This window comes from Saccoglossus kowalevskii, chromosome 9 (genome assembly GCF_978046115.1).
Source record: "Saccoglossus kowalevskii chromosome 9, keSacKowa6.1, whole genome shotgun sequence".
NCBI lineage: Eukaryota > Metazoa > Hemichordata > Enteropneusta > Harrimaniidae > Saccoglossus > Saccoglossus kowalevskii.
In genome coordinates, this window is record NC_140649.1 from 25,819,195 (window position 1) to 25,831,898 (window position 12,704).

The 12,704-nt window shown below is 38.6% G+C and overlaps 22 non-coding genes across 22 annotated transcripts; all 22 read left to right on the forward strand.

Annotated features, from left to right (window-relative positions):
- Positions 1-90: 90 nt before the first annotated feature.
- TRNAR-CCU (transfer RNA arginine (anticodon CCU)) lies at positions 91-174 on the forward strand. The gene is given in 2 exon segments: positions 91-127; positions 139-174. It is a non-coding gene; the product is annotated as a tRNA-Arg (tRNA).
- Positions 175-546: 372 nt separating this feature from the next.
- On the forward strand, positions 547-630 carry TRNAR-CCU (transfer RNA arginine (anticodon CCU)). The gene is given in 2 exon segments: positions 547-583; positions 595-630. It is a non-coding gene; the product is annotated as a tRNA-Arg (tRNA).
- Positions 631-1,223: 593 nt separating this feature from the next.
- TRNAR-CCU (transfer RNA arginine (anticodon CCU)) lies at positions 1,224-1,307 on the forward strand. The gene is given in 2 exon segments: positions 1,224-1,260; positions 1,272-1,307. It is a non-coding gene; the product is annotated as a tRNA-Arg (tRNA).
- A 592-nt stretch (positions 1,308-1,899) lies between these two features.
- TRNAR-CCU (transfer RNA arginine (anticodon CCU)) lies at positions 1,900-1,983 on the forward strand. The gene is given in 2 exon segments: positions 1,900-1,936; positions 1,948-1,983. It is a non-coding gene; the product is annotated as a tRNA-Arg (tRNA).
- A 136-nt stretch (positions 1,984-2,119) lies between these two features.
- TRNAR-CCU (transfer RNA arginine (anticodon CCU)) lies at positions 2,120-2,203 on the forward strand. Its single transcript is given in 2 exon segments — positions 2,120-2,156; positions 2,168-2,203. It is a non-coding gene; the product is annotated as a tRNA-Arg (tRNA).
- A 1,985-nt stretch (positions 2,204-4,188) lies between these two features.
- Positions 4,189-4,272, forward strand: TRNAR-CCU (transfer RNA arginine (anticodon CCU)). The gene is given in 2 exon segments: positions 4,189-4,225; positions 4,237-4,272. It is a non-coding gene; the product is annotated as a tRNA-Arg (tRNA).
- A 1,069-nt stretch (positions 4,273-5,341) lies between these two features.
- Positions 5,342-5,425, forward strand: TRNAR-CCU (transfer RNA arginine (anticodon CCU)). The gene is given in 2 exon segments: positions 5,342-5,378; positions 5,390-5,425. It is a non-coding gene; the product is annotated as a tRNA-Arg (tRNA).
- Positions 5,426-5,796: 371 nt separating this feature from the next.
- TRNAR-CCU (transfer RNA arginine (anticodon CCU)) lies at positions 5,797-5,880 on the forward strand. The gene is given in 2 exon segments: positions 5,797-5,833; positions 5,845-5,880. It is a non-coding gene; the product is annotated as a tRNA-Arg (tRNA).
- Positions 5,881-6,016: 136 nt separating this feature from the next.
- Positions 6,017-6,100, forward strand: TRNAR-CCU (transfer RNA arginine (anticodon CCU)). The gene is given in 2 exon segments: positions 6,017-6,053; positions 6,065-6,100. It is a non-coding gene; the product is annotated as a tRNA-Arg (tRNA).
- Positions 6,101-6,236: 136 nt separating this feature from the next.
- On the forward strand, positions 6,237-6,320 carry TRNAR-CCU (transfer RNA arginine (anticodon CCU)). Its single transcript is given in 2 exon segments — positions 6,237-6,273; positions 6,285-6,320. It is a non-coding gene; the product is annotated as a tRNA-Arg (tRNA).
- Positions 6,321-6,698: 378 nt separating this feature from the next.
- TRNAR-CCU (transfer RNA arginine (anticodon CCU)) lies at positions 6,699-6,782 on the forward strand. Its single transcript is given in 2 exon segments — positions 6,699-6,735; positions 6,747-6,782. It is a non-coding gene; the product is annotated as a tRNA-Arg (tRNA).
- An 812-nt stretch (positions 6,783-7,594) lies between these two features.
- TRNAR-CCU (transfer RNA arginine (anticodon CCU)) lies at positions 7,595-7,678 on the forward strand. The gene is given in 2 exon segments: positions 7,595-7,631; positions 7,643-7,678. It is a non-coding gene; the product is annotated as a tRNA-Arg (tRNA).
- A 137-nt stretch (positions 7,679-7,815) lies between these two features.
- On the forward strand, positions 7,816-7,899 carry TRNAR-CCU (transfer RNA arginine (anticodon CCU)). The gene is given in 2 exon segments: positions 7,816-7,852; positions 7,864-7,899. It is a non-coding gene; the product is annotated as a tRNA-Arg (tRNA).
- A 136-nt stretch (positions 7,900-8,035) lies between these two features.
- Positions 8,036-8,119, forward strand: TRNAR-CCU (transfer RNA arginine (anticodon CCU)). Its single transcript is given in 2 exon segments — positions 8,036-8,072; positions 8,084-8,119. It is a non-coding gene; the product is annotated as a tRNA-Arg (tRNA).
- Positions 8,120-8,255: 136 nt separating this feature from the next.
- On the forward strand, positions 8,256-8,339 carry TRNAR-CCU (transfer RNA arginine (anticodon CCU)). Its single transcript is given in 2 exon segments — positions 8,256-8,292; positions 8,304-8,339. It is a non-coding gene; the product is annotated as a tRNA-Arg (tRNA).
- A 378-nt stretch (positions 8,340-8,717) lies between these two features.
- On the forward strand, positions 8,718-8,801 carry TRNAR-CCU (transfer RNA arginine (anticodon CCU)). The gene is given in 2 exon segments: positions 8,718-8,754; positions 8,766-8,801. It is a non-coding gene; the product is annotated as a tRNA-Arg (tRNA).
- Positions 8,802-9,613: 812 nt separating this feature from the next.
- On the forward strand, positions 9,614-9,697 carry TRNAR-CCU (transfer RNA arginine (anticodon CCU)). The gene is given in 2 exon segments: positions 9,614-9,650; positions 9,662-9,697. It is a non-coding gene; the product is annotated as a tRNA-Arg (tRNA).
- An 818-nt stretch (positions 9,698-10,515) lies between these two features.
- On the forward strand, positions 10,516-10,599 carry TRNAR-CCU (transfer RNA arginine (anticodon CCU)). The gene is given in 2 exon segments: positions 10,516-10,552; positions 10,564-10,599. It is a non-coding gene; the product is annotated as a tRNA-Arg (tRNA).
- Positions 10,600-11,190: 591 nt separating this feature from the next.
- TRNAR-CCU (transfer RNA arginine (anticodon CCU)) lies at positions 11,191-11,274 on the forward strand. The gene is given in 2 exon segments: positions 11,191-11,227; positions 11,239-11,274. It is a non-coding gene; the product is annotated as a tRNA-Arg (tRNA).
- Positions 11,275-11,410: 136 nt separating this feature from the next.
- On the forward strand, positions 11,411-11,494 carry TRNAR-CCU (transfer RNA arginine (anticodon CCU)). Its single transcript is given in 2 exon segments — positions 11,411-11,447; positions 11,459-11,494. It is a non-coding gene; the product is annotated as a tRNA-Arg (tRNA).
- A 136-nt stretch (positions 11,495-11,630) lies between these two features.
- Positions 11,631-11,714, forward strand: TRNAR-CCU (transfer RNA arginine (anticodon CCU)). The gene is given in 2 exon segments: positions 11,631-11,667; positions 11,679-11,714. It is a non-coding gene; the product is annotated as a tRNA-Arg (tRNA).
- Positions 11,715-12,092: 378 nt separating this feature from the next.
- On the forward strand, positions 12,093-12,176 carry TRNAR-CCU (transfer RNA arginine (anticodon CCU)). Its single transcript is given in 2 exon segments — positions 12,093-12,129; positions 12,141-12,176. It is a non-coding gene; the product is annotated as a tRNA-Arg (tRNA).
- Positions 12,177-12,704: the final 528 nt, after the last annotated feature.

Sequence of the window (12,704 nt, forward strand, 5' to 3'; positions counted from 1 at the left end):
ATAAAACATGCATTTTACTTGACACTTGTTTTCAATAAAACACACAAGATAAATTTGTCAAAATTGTGTTAAGGCATTTACACTTCAACTGTCTCTGTGGCCTAATGGATAAGGCGTCGGTCTCCTACATGTGAAGTCAACCGAAGATTGTGGGTTCGAGTCCCACCAGGGGTATTTTTAAAACCCCTTCAGGAATAGCCGAAAGACCTTGACTTGCTGATTCAACGTCCATCCGCACCTGTATCTCGGACATGCTTGTACTGAATACATTAACCTTTCACAGACACAGTTTGCACAAATGCACAAGTTTGTTTTCCATAATCCACTCAAAATGACAGAATGGTGGCCATTTAAATGGTAATTTCGCATCAAAATCCAGTATAACTGTCATTCGGCTGTTTCCAGAATCGCGTATCAGCCACATGCAGATATATTCAATTCTACTCCGTCATGAAAACAAAACATGCAATTTACTTGACACTTGATTTTAATAAAACACACAAGATCAATTTGTCAAAATTGTGTTAAGGTATTTACATGTTAACTGCCTCTGTGGCCTAATGGATAAGGCGTCGGTCTCCTACATGTGAAGTCAACCGAAGATTGTGGGTTCGAGTCCCACCAGGGGTATTTTTTAAGTCCCTTTCAGATATATTCAATTCTTCTCTGTCATGAAAATAAAACATGCATTTTACTTGACACTTGTTTTCAATAAAACACACAAGATAAATTTGTCAAAAATGTGTTAAGGCATTTACACTTCAACTGTCACTGTGGCCTAATGGATAAGGCGTCGGTCTCCTACATGTGAAGTCAACCGAAGATTGTGGGTTCGAGTCCCACCAGGGGTATTTTTAAAACCCCTTCAGGAATAGCCGAAAGACCTTGACTTGCTGATTCAACGTCCATCCGCACCTGTATCTCGGACATGCTTGTACTGAATACATTAACCTTTCACAGACACAGTTTGCACAAATGCACAAGTTTGTTTTCCATAATCCACTCAAAATGACAGAATGGTGGCCATTTAAATGGTAATTTCGCATCAAAATCCAGTATAACTGTCATTCGGCTGTTTCCAGAATCGCGTATCAGCCACATGCAGATATATTCAATTCTACTCCGTCATGAAAACAAAACATGCAATTTACTTGACACTTGATTTTAATAAAACACACAAGATCAATTTGTCAAAATTGTGTTAAGGTATTTACATGTTAACTGCCTCTGTGGCCTAATGGATAAGGCGTCGGTCTCCTACATGTGAAGTCAACCGAAGATTGTGGGTTCGAGTCCCACCAGGGGTATTTTTTAAGTCCCTTTCAGATATATTCAATTCTACTCCGTCATGAAAATAAAACATGCATTTTACTTAACACTTGTTTTCAATAAAACACACAAGATAAATTTGTCAAAATTGTGTTAATGTATTTATACTTCAACTGTCTCCGTGGCCTAATGGATAAGGCGTCGGTCTCCTACATGAGAAGTCAACCGAAGATTGTGGGTTCGAGTCCCACCAGGTGTATTTTTAAAACTCCTTCAGGAAAGGCCGAAAGACCCTGACTTACTGATTCAACGTCTATCCGCACCTGTATCTCGTACATTCTTGTACTGAATACATTAACCCTTCACAGACACAGTTTGCACAAATGCACAAGTTTGTTTCCATAATCCACTCAAAATGACAGAATGGTGGCCATTTAAATGGTAATTTCGCATCAAAATCCAGTATAACTGTCATTCGGCTGTTTCCAGAATCGCGTATCAGCCACACGCAGATATATTCAATTCTACTCCGTCATGAAAACAAAACACGCAATTTACTTGACAATTGTTTTCAATAAAACACACAAGATAAATTTGTCAAAATTGTGTTAAGGTATTTACATGTCAACTGCCTCTGTGGCCTAATGGATAAGGCGTCGGTCTCCTACATGTGAAGTCAACCGAAGATTGTGGGTTCGAGTCCCACCAGGGGTATTTTTAAATCCCTTTCTGATATATTCAATTCTTCTCTGTCATGAAAATATAACATGCATTTTACTTGACACTTGTTTTCAATAAAACACACAAGATAAATTTGTCAAAATTGTGTTAAGGTAATTACATGTTAACTGCCTCTGTGGCCTAATGGATAAGGCGTCGGTCTCCTACATGAGAAGTCAACCGAAGATTGTGGGTTCGTGTCCCACCAGGGGTATTTTTAAAACCCCTTCAGGAATGGCCGAAAGACCCTGACTTGCTGATTCAACGTCCATCCGTACCTGTATCTCGGACATGCTTGTACTGAATACATTAACCCTTCACAGACACAGTTTGCACAAATGCACAAGTTTGTTTCCCATAATCCAACTCAAAATGACAGAATGGTGGCTATTTTAAATGGTAATTACGCGTCAAAATTCAGTATAACTGTCATTCGGCTGTTTCCAGAATCGCGTATCAACCACACGCAGATATATTCAATTCTACTCCGTCATGAAAACAAAACATGCAATTTACATGACACTTGATTTTAATAAAACACACAAGATCAATTTGTCAAAATTGTGTTAAGGTATTTACATGTTAACTGCATCACTGTGGCCTAATGGATAAGGCGTCGATCTCCTACATGTGAAGTCAAACGAAGATTGTGGGTTCGAGTCCCACCAGGGATATTTTTAAGTCCCTTTCAGATATATTCAATTCTACTCCGTCATGAAAATAAAACATGCATTCTACTTGACACTTGTTTTAAATGAAACACACAAGATAAATTTGTCAAAATTGTGTTAAGGTATTTACTCGTCAACTGCCTCTGTGGCCTAATGGATAAGGCGTCGGTATCCTACATTTGAAGTCAACCAAAGATTGTGGGTTCGAGTTCCACCAGGGGTATTTTTAAATCGCCTTCAGATATATTCAATTCTACTCCGTCATGAAAATAATGATAAATTATCTGCGTTTCGTAGATTAGCAGATAATTGGTATCTATTCGTATGTAAATTCTTCAGGTGCCATTGCACCTGTTCTGACTGGTTATTGGCTAAATAACCAGGTGCTCATGGGTATATAGTAAGAAGAGTGTTCTATTGTATTCAGTCTCGGTTGCAAACAATTAACGATGTATTTTTTCTTATTTAATACATGTCCAATTTTAATATGGATGACTCCCGACATCCACCCCTAGATACATCTGACATTGTGTCGGGTACAGGTTTCCAGATGTTTTTCCTCTTAACGGGTTTTTTATATCTGGTTTTCCTGGGCGGTCAATGTATTCGCGATTGGGATTTATCATCGATTATTCCGTGAATATTTACATATGTAAGGGGGGATACTTGTAATAAACGCGTGTGGCTCCTGGGTACTGCAACCACCGCATACCGCATTTCATGCTTGTTGTTTAATTTGTACGAATAATTGGAGTTAAGTATAGATAACATGCATTCTACTTGACACTTGTTTCAAATAAAAGACACAAGATCAATTTGTCAAAATTGTGTTAAGGTATTTACTCGTCAACTGCCTCTGTGGCCTAATGGATAAGGTGTCGGTCTCCTACATGAGAAGTCAACAGAAGATTGTGGGTTCGAGTCCCACCAGGTGTATTTTTAAAACTCCTTCAGGAATGGCCGAAAGACCCTGACTTGCTGATTCAACGTCCATCCGCACCTGTATCTCGGACATGCTTGTACTGAATACATTAACCCTTCACAGACACAGTTTGCACAAATGCACAAATTTGTTTTCCATAATCCACTAAAAATGACAGAATGGTGGTCATTTAAATGGTAATTTCGCATCAAAATCCAGTATAGCTGTCATTCGGCTGTTTCCAGAATCGCGTATCAACCACACGCAGATATATTCAATTCTACTCCGTCATGAAAACAAAACATGCAATTTACTTGACACTTGATTTTAATAAAACACACAAGATCAATTTGTCAAAATTGTGTTAAGGTATTTACATGTTAACTGCTTCTGTGGCCTAATGGATAAGGCGTCGGACTCCTACATGTGAAGTCAACCGAAGATTGTGGGTTCGAGTCCCACCAGGGGTATTTTTAAGTCCCTTTCAGATATATTCAATTCTACTCCGTCATGAAAATAAAACATGCATTTTACTTAACACTTGTTTTCAATGAAACACACAAGATAAATTTGTCAAAATTGTGTTAAGGTATTTACTCGTCAACTGCCTCTGTGGCCTAATGGATAAGGCGTCGGTCTCCTACATGTGAAGTCAACCGAAGATTGTGGGTTCGAGTCCCACCAGGGGTATTTTTTAAGTCCCTTTCAGATATATTCAATTCTACTCCGTCATGAAAATAAAACATGCATTTTACTTAACACTTGTTATCAATAAAACACACAAGATAAATTTGTCAAAATTGTGTTAAGATATTTACTCGTCAACTGCCTCTGTGGCCTAATGGATAAGGCGTCTGTCTCCTATATGTGAAGTCAACCGAAGATTGTGGGTTCGAGTTCCACCAGGGGTATTTTTAAATCGCCTTCAGATATATTCAATTCTACTCCGTCATGAAAATAAAACATGCATTCTACTTGACACTTCTTTTAAATGAAACACACAAGATAAATTTGTCAAAATTGTGTTAAGGTATTTACTCGTCAACTGCCTCTGTGGCCTAATGGATAAGGCGTCGGTCTCCTACATTTGAAGTCAACCAAAGATTGTGCGTTCGAGTTCCACCAGGGGTATTTTTAAATCGCCTTCATATATATTCAATTCTACTCCGTCATGAAAATAATGATAAATTATCTGCGTTTTGTAGATTAGCAGATAATTGGTATCTATTCGTATGTAAATTATTCAGGTGCCATTGCACCTGTTCTGACTGGTTATTGGCTAAATAACCAGGTGCTCATGGGTATATAGTAAGAAGAGTGTTCTATTGTATTCAGTCTCGGTTGCAAAAAACTAACGATGTATTTTTTCTTATTTAATACATGTCCAATTGTAATATGGATGACTCCCGACATCCACCCCTAGATACATCTGACATTGTGTCGGGTACAGGTTTCCAGATGTTTTTCCCCTTAACGCGTTTTTTATATCTGGTTTTCCTGGGCGGTCAATGTATTCGCGATGGGGATTTATCATCGATTATTCCGTGAATATTTACATATGTAAGGGGGATACTTGTAATAAACGCGTGTGGCTCCTGGGTACTGCAACCACCGCATACCGCATTTCATGCTTGTTGTTTAATTTGTACGAATAATTGGAGTTAAGTATAGATAACATGCATTCTACTTGACACTTGTTTTAAATAAAACACACAAGATCAATTTGTCAAAATTGTGTTACGGCATTTATACTTCAACTGCCTCTGTGGCCTAATGGATAAGGCGTCGGTCTCCTACATGAGAAGTCAACCGAAGATTGTGGGTTCGAGTCCCACCAGGGGTATTTTTAAAACTCCTTCAGGAATGGCCGAAAGACCCTGATTTGCTGATTCAACGTCTATCCGCACCTGTATCTCGTACATTCTTGTACTGAATACATTAACCCTTCACAGACACAGTTTGCACAAGTGCACAAGTTTGTTTCCATAATCCACTCAAAATGACAGAATGGTGGCCATTTAAATGGTAATTTCGCATCAAAATCCAGTATAACTGTCATTCGGCTGTTTCCAGAATCGCATATCAGCCACACGCAGATATATTCAATTCTACTCCGTCATGAAAACAAATCATGCAATTTACTTGCCACTTGTTTTTAATAAAACACACAAGATCAATTTGTCAAAATTGTGTTAAGGTATTTACTTGTCAACTGCCTCTGTGGCCTAATGGATAAGGCGTCGGTCTCCTACATGTGAATTCAACCGAAGATTGTGGGTTCGAGTCCCACCAGGGGTGTTTTTAAGTCCCTTTCAGATATATTCAATTCTACTCCGTCATGAAAATAAAACATGCATTTTACTTAACACTTGTTTTCAATGAAACACACAAGATAAATTTGTCAAAATTGTGTTACGGCATTTATACTTCAACTGCCTCTGTGGCCTAATGGATAAGGCGTCGGTCTCCTACATGTGAAGTCAACCGAAGATTGTGGGTTCGAGTCCCACCAGGGGTATTTTTTAAGTCCCTTTCAGATATATTCATTCTACTCCATCATGAAAATAAAACATGCATTTTACTTAACACTTGTTTTCAATAAAACACACAAGATAAATTTGTCAAAATTGTGTTACGGCATTTATACTTCAACTGCCTCTGTGGCCTAATGGATAAGGCGTCGGTCTCCTACATGAGAAGTCAACCGAAGATTGTGGGTTCGAGTCCCACCAGGGGTATTTTTAAAACTCCTTCAGGAATGGCCGAAAGACCCTGATTTGCTGATTCAACGTCTATCCGCACCTGTATCTCGTACATTCTTGTACTGAATACATTAACCCTTCACAGACACAGTTTGCACAAATGCACAAGATTGTTTCCATAATCCACTCAAAATGACAGAATGGTGGCCATTTAAATGGTAATTTCGCATCAAAATCCAGTATAACTGTCATTCGGCTGTTTCCAGAATCGCGTATCAGCCACACGCAGATATATTCAATTCTACTCGGTCATGAAAACAAATCATGCAATTTACTTGACACTTGACACTTGTTTTTAATAAAACACACAAGATCAATTTGTCAAAATTGTGTTAAGGTATTTAAATGTCAACTGCCTCTGTGGCCTAATGGATAAGGCGTCGGTCTCCTACATGTGAAGTCAACCGAAGATTGTGGGTTCGAGTCCCACCAGTGGTATTTTTAAGTCCCTTTCAGATTTATTCAATTCTACTCCGTCATGAAAATAAAACATGCATTCTACTTGACACTTGTTTTCAATAAAACACACAAGATCAATTTGTCAAAATTGTGTTAATGTATTTACACTTCAACTGCCTCTGTGGCCTAAAGGATAAGGCATCGGTCTCCTACATGAGAAGTCAACAGAAGATTGTGGGTTCGAGTCCCACCAGGTGTATTTTTAAAACTCCTTCAGGAATGGCCGAAAGACCCTGATTTGCTGATTCAACGTCCATCCGCACCTGTATCTCGGACATGCTTGTACTGAATACATTAACCCTTCACAGACACAGTTTGCACAAATGCACAAATTTGTTTTCCATAATCCACTCAAAATGACAGAATGGTGGCCATTTAAATGGTAATTTCGCATCAAAATCCAGTATAACTGTCATTCGGCTGTTTCCAGAATCGCGTATCAACCACACGCAGATATATTCAATTCTACTCCGTCATGAAAACAAAACATGCAATTTACTTGACACTTGATTTTAATAAAACACACAAGATCAATTTGTCAAAATTGTGTTAAGGTATTTACATGTTAACTGCTTCTGTGGCCTAATGGATAAGGCGTCGGACTCCTACATGTGAAGTCAACCGAAGATTGTGGGTTCGAGTCCCACCAGGGGTATTTTTAAGTCCCTTTCAGATATATTCAATTCTACTCCGTCATGAAAATAAAACATGCATTTTACTTAACACTTGTTTTCAATGAAACACACAAGATAAATTTGTCAAATTTGTGTTAAGGTATTTACTCGTCAACTGCCTCTGTGGCCTAATGGATAAGGCGTCGGTCTCCTACATGTGAAGTCAACCGAAGATTGTGGGTTCGAGTCCCACCAGGGGTATTTTTTAAGTCCCTTTCAGATATATTCAATTCTACTCCGTCATGAAAATAAAACATGCATTTTACTTAACACTTGTTATCAATAAAACACACAAGATAAATTTGTCAAAATTGTGTTAAGGTATTTACTCGTCAACTGCCTCTGTGGCCTAATGGATAAGGCGTCGGTCTCCTACATGTGAATTCAACCGAAGATTGTGGGTTCGAGTCCCACCAGGGGTGTTTTTAAGTCCCTTTCAGATATATTCAATTCTACTCCGTCATGAAAATAAAACATGCATTTTACTTAACACTTGTTTTCAATGAAACACACAAGATAAAATTGTCAAAATTGTGTTACGGCATTTATACTTCAACTGCCTCTGTGGCCTAATGGATAAGGCGTCGGTCTCCTACATGTGAAGTCAACCGAAGATTGTGGGTTCGAGTCCCACCAGGGGTATTTTTTAAGTCCCTTTCAGATATATTCATTCTACTCCATCATGAAAATAAAACATGCATTTTACTTAACACTTGTTTTCAATAAAACACACAAGATAAATTTGTCAAAATTGTGTTACGGCATTTATACTTCAACTGCCTCTGTGGCCTAATGGATAAGGCGTCGGTCTCCTACATGAGAAGTCAACCGAAGATTGTGGGTTCGAGTGCCACCAGGGGTATTTTTAAAACTCCTTCAGGAATGGCCGAAAGACCCTGATTTGCTGATTCAACGTCTATCCGCACCTGTATCTCGTACATTCTTGTACTGAATACATTAACCCTTCACAGACACAGTTTGCACAAATGCACAAGTTTGTTTCCATAATCCACTCAAAATGACAGAATGGTGGCCATTTAAATGGTAATTTCGCATCAAAATCCAGTATAACTGTCATTCGGCTGTTTCCAGAATCGCGTATCAGCCACACGCAAATATATTCAATTCTACTCGGTCATGAAAACAAATCATGCAAGACACTTGACACTTGACACTTGTTTTTAATAAAACACACAAGATCAATTTGTCAAAATTGTGTTAAGGTATTTAAATGTCAACTGCCTCTGTGGCCTAATGGATAAGGCGTCGGTCTCCTACATGTGAAGTCAACCGAAGATTGTGGGTTCGAGTCCCACCAGTGGTATTTTTAAGTCCCTTTCAGATTTATTCAATTCTACTCCGTCATGAAAATAAAACATGCATTCTACTTGACACTTGTTTTCAATAAAACACACAAGATCAATTTGTCAAAATTGTGTTAATGTATTTATACTTCAACTGCCTCTGTGGCCTAATGGATAAGGCATTGGTCTCCTACATGAGAAGTCAACAGAAGATTGTGGGTTCGAGTCCCACCAGGTGTATTTTTAAAACTCCTTCAGGAATGGCCGAAAGACCCTGATTTGCTGATTCAACGTCCATCCGCACCTGTATCTCGGACATGCTTGTACTGAATACATTAACCCTTCACAGACACAGTTTGCACAAATGCACAAATTTGTTTTCCATAATCCACTCAAAATGACAGAATGGTGGCCATTTAAATGGTAATTTCGCATCAAAATCCAGTATAACTGTCATTCGGCTGTTTCCAGAATCGCGTATCAACCACACGCAGATATATTCAATTCTACTCCGTCATGAAAACAAAACATGCAATTTACTTGACACTTGATTTTAATAAAACACACAAGATCAATTTGTCAAAATTGTGTTAAGGTATTTACATGTTAACTGCTTCTGTGGCCTAATGGATAAGGCGTCGGACTCCTACATGTGAAGTCAACCGAAGATTGTGGGTTCGAGTCCCACCAGGGGTATTTTTAAGTCCCTTTCAGATATATTCAATTCTACTCCGTCATGAAAATAAAACATGCATTTTACTTAACACTTGTTTTCAATGAAACACACAAGATAAATTTGTCAAATTTGTGTTAAGGTATTTACTCGTCAACTGCCTCTGTGGCCTAATGGATAAGGCGTCGGTCTCCTACATGTGAAGTCAACCGAAGATTGTGGGTTCGAGTCCCACCAGGGGTATTTTTTAAGTCCCTTTCAGATATATTCAATTCTACTCCGTCATGAAAATAAAACATGCATTTTACTTAACACTTGTTATCAATAAAACACACAAGATAAATTTGTCAAATTTGTGTTAAGGTATTTACTCGTCAACTGCCTCTGTGGCCTAATGGATAAGGCGTCGGTCTCCTACATGTGAAGTCAACCTAAGATTGTGGGTTCGAGTTCCACCAGGGGTATTTTTAAATCGCCTTCGATATATTCAATTCTACTCCGTCATGAAAATAAAACATGCATTCTACTTGACACTTGTTTTCAATAAAACACACAAGATCAATTTGTCAAAATTGTGTTAAGGTAATTACATGTCAACTGTCTCTATGGCCTAATGGATAAGGCGTTGGTCTCCTACATGAGAAGTCAATCGAAGATTGTGGGTTCGAGTCCCACCAGGGGTATTTTTAAAACTCCTTCAGGAATGGCCGAAAGACCCTGATTTGCTGATTCAACGTCTATCCGCACCTGTATCTCGTACATTCTTGTACTGAATACATTAACCCTTCACAGACACAGTTTGCACAAATGCACAAGTTTGTTTCCATAATCCACTCAAAATGACAGAATGGTGGCCATTTAAATGGTAATTTCGCATCAAAATCCAGTATAACTGTCATTCGGCTGTTTCCAGAATCGCGTATCAGCCACACGCAGATATATTCAATTCTACTCCGTCATGAAAACAAATCATGCAATTTACTTGACACTTGACACTTGTTTTTAATAAAACACACAAGATCAATTTGTCAAAATTGTGTTAAGGTATTTAAATGTCAACTGCCTCTGTGGCCTAATGGATAAGGCGTCGGTCTCCTACATGTGGAGTCAACCGAAGATTGTGGGTTCGAGTCCCACCAGGGGTATTTTTAAGTCCCTTTCAGATTTATTCAATTCTACTCCGTCGTGAAAATAAAACATGCATTCTACTTGACACTTGTTTTCAATAAAACACACAAGATCAATTTGTCAAAATTGTGTTACAGCATTTATACTTCAACTGCTTCTGTGACCTAATGGATAAGGCGTCGGTCTCCTACATGAGAAGTCAACCGAAGATTGTGGGTTCGAGTCCCACCAGGGGTATTTTTAAAACCCCTTCAGGAATGGCCGAAAGACCCTGATTTGCTGATTCAACGTCTATCCGCACCTGTATCTCGTACATTCTTGTACTGAATACATTAACCCTTCACAGACACAGTTTGCACAAATGCACAAGTTTGTTTCCATAATCCACTCAAAATGACAGAATGGTGGCCATTTAAATGGTAATTTCGCATCAAAATCCAGTATAACTGTCATTAGGCTGTTTCCAGAATCGCGTATCAGCCACACGCAGATATATTCAATTCTACTCCGTCATGAAAACAAATCATGCAATTTACTTGCCACTTGTTTTTAATAAAACACACAAGATCAATTTGTCAAAATTGTGTTAAGGTATTTACTTGTCAACTGCCTCTGTGGCCTAATGGATAAGGCGTCGGTCTCCTACATGTGAATTCAACCGAAGATTGTGGGTTCGAGTCCCACCAGGGGTGTTTTTAAGTCCCTTTCAGATATATTCAATTCTACTCCGTCATGAAAATAAAACATGCATTTTACTTAACACTTGTTTTCAATGAAACACACAAGATAAATTTGTCAAAATTGTGTTACGGCATTTATACTTCAACTGCCTCTGTGGCCTAATGGATAAGGCGTCGGTCTCCTACATGTGAAGTCAACCGAAGATTGTGGGTTCGAGTCCCACCAGGGGTATTTTTTAAGTCCCTTTCAGATATATTCATTCTACTCCATCATGAAAATAAAACATGCATTTTACTTAACACTTGTTTTCAATAAAACACACAAGATAAATTTGTCAAAATTGTGTTACGGCATTTATACTTCAACTGCCTCTGTGGCCTAATGGATAAGGCGTTGGTCTCCTACATGAGAAGTCAACCGAAGATTGTGGGTTCGAGTCCCACCAGGGGTATTTTTAAAACTCCTTCAGGAATGGCCGAAAGACCCTGATTTGCTGATTCAACGTCTATCCGCACCTGTATCTCGTACATTCTTGTACTGAATACATTAACCCTTCACAGACACAGTTTGCACAAATGCACAAGTTTGTTTCCATAATCCACTCAAAATGACAGAATGGTGGCCATTTAAATGGTAATTTCGCATCAAAATCCAGTATAACTGTCATTCGGCTGTTTCCAGAATCGCGTATCAGCCACACGCAGATATATTCAATTCTACTCAGTCATGAAAACAAATCATGCAATTTACTTGACACTTGACACTTGTTTTTAATAAAACACACAAGATCAATTTGTCAAAATTGTGTTAAGGTATTTAAATGTCAACTGCCTCTGTGGCCTAATGGATAAGGCGTCGGTCTCCTACATGTGAAGTCAACCGAAGATTGTGGGTTCGAGTCCCACCAGTGGTATTTTTAAGTCCCTTTCAGATTTATTCAATTCTACTCCGTCATGAAAATAAAACATGCATTCTACTTGACACTTGTTTTCAATAAAACACACAAGATCAATTTGTCAAAATTGTGTTAATGTATTTATACTTCAACTGCCTCTGTGGCCTAATGGATAAGGCATCGGTCTCCTACATGAGAAGTCAACAGAAGATTGTGGGTTCGAGTCCCACCAGGTGTATTTTTAAAACTCCTTCAGGAATGGCCGAAAGACCCTGATTTGCTGATTCAACGTCCATCCGCACCTGTATCTCGGACATGCTTGTACTGAATACATTAACCCTTCACAGACACAGTTTGCACAAATGCACAAATTTGTTTTCCATAATCCACTCAAAATGACAGAATGGTGGCCATTTAAATGGTAATTTCGCATCAAAATCCAGTATAACTGTCATTCGGCTGTTTCCAGAATCGCGTATCAACCACACGCAGATATATTCAATTCTACTCCGTCATGAAAACAAAACATGCAATTTACTTGACACT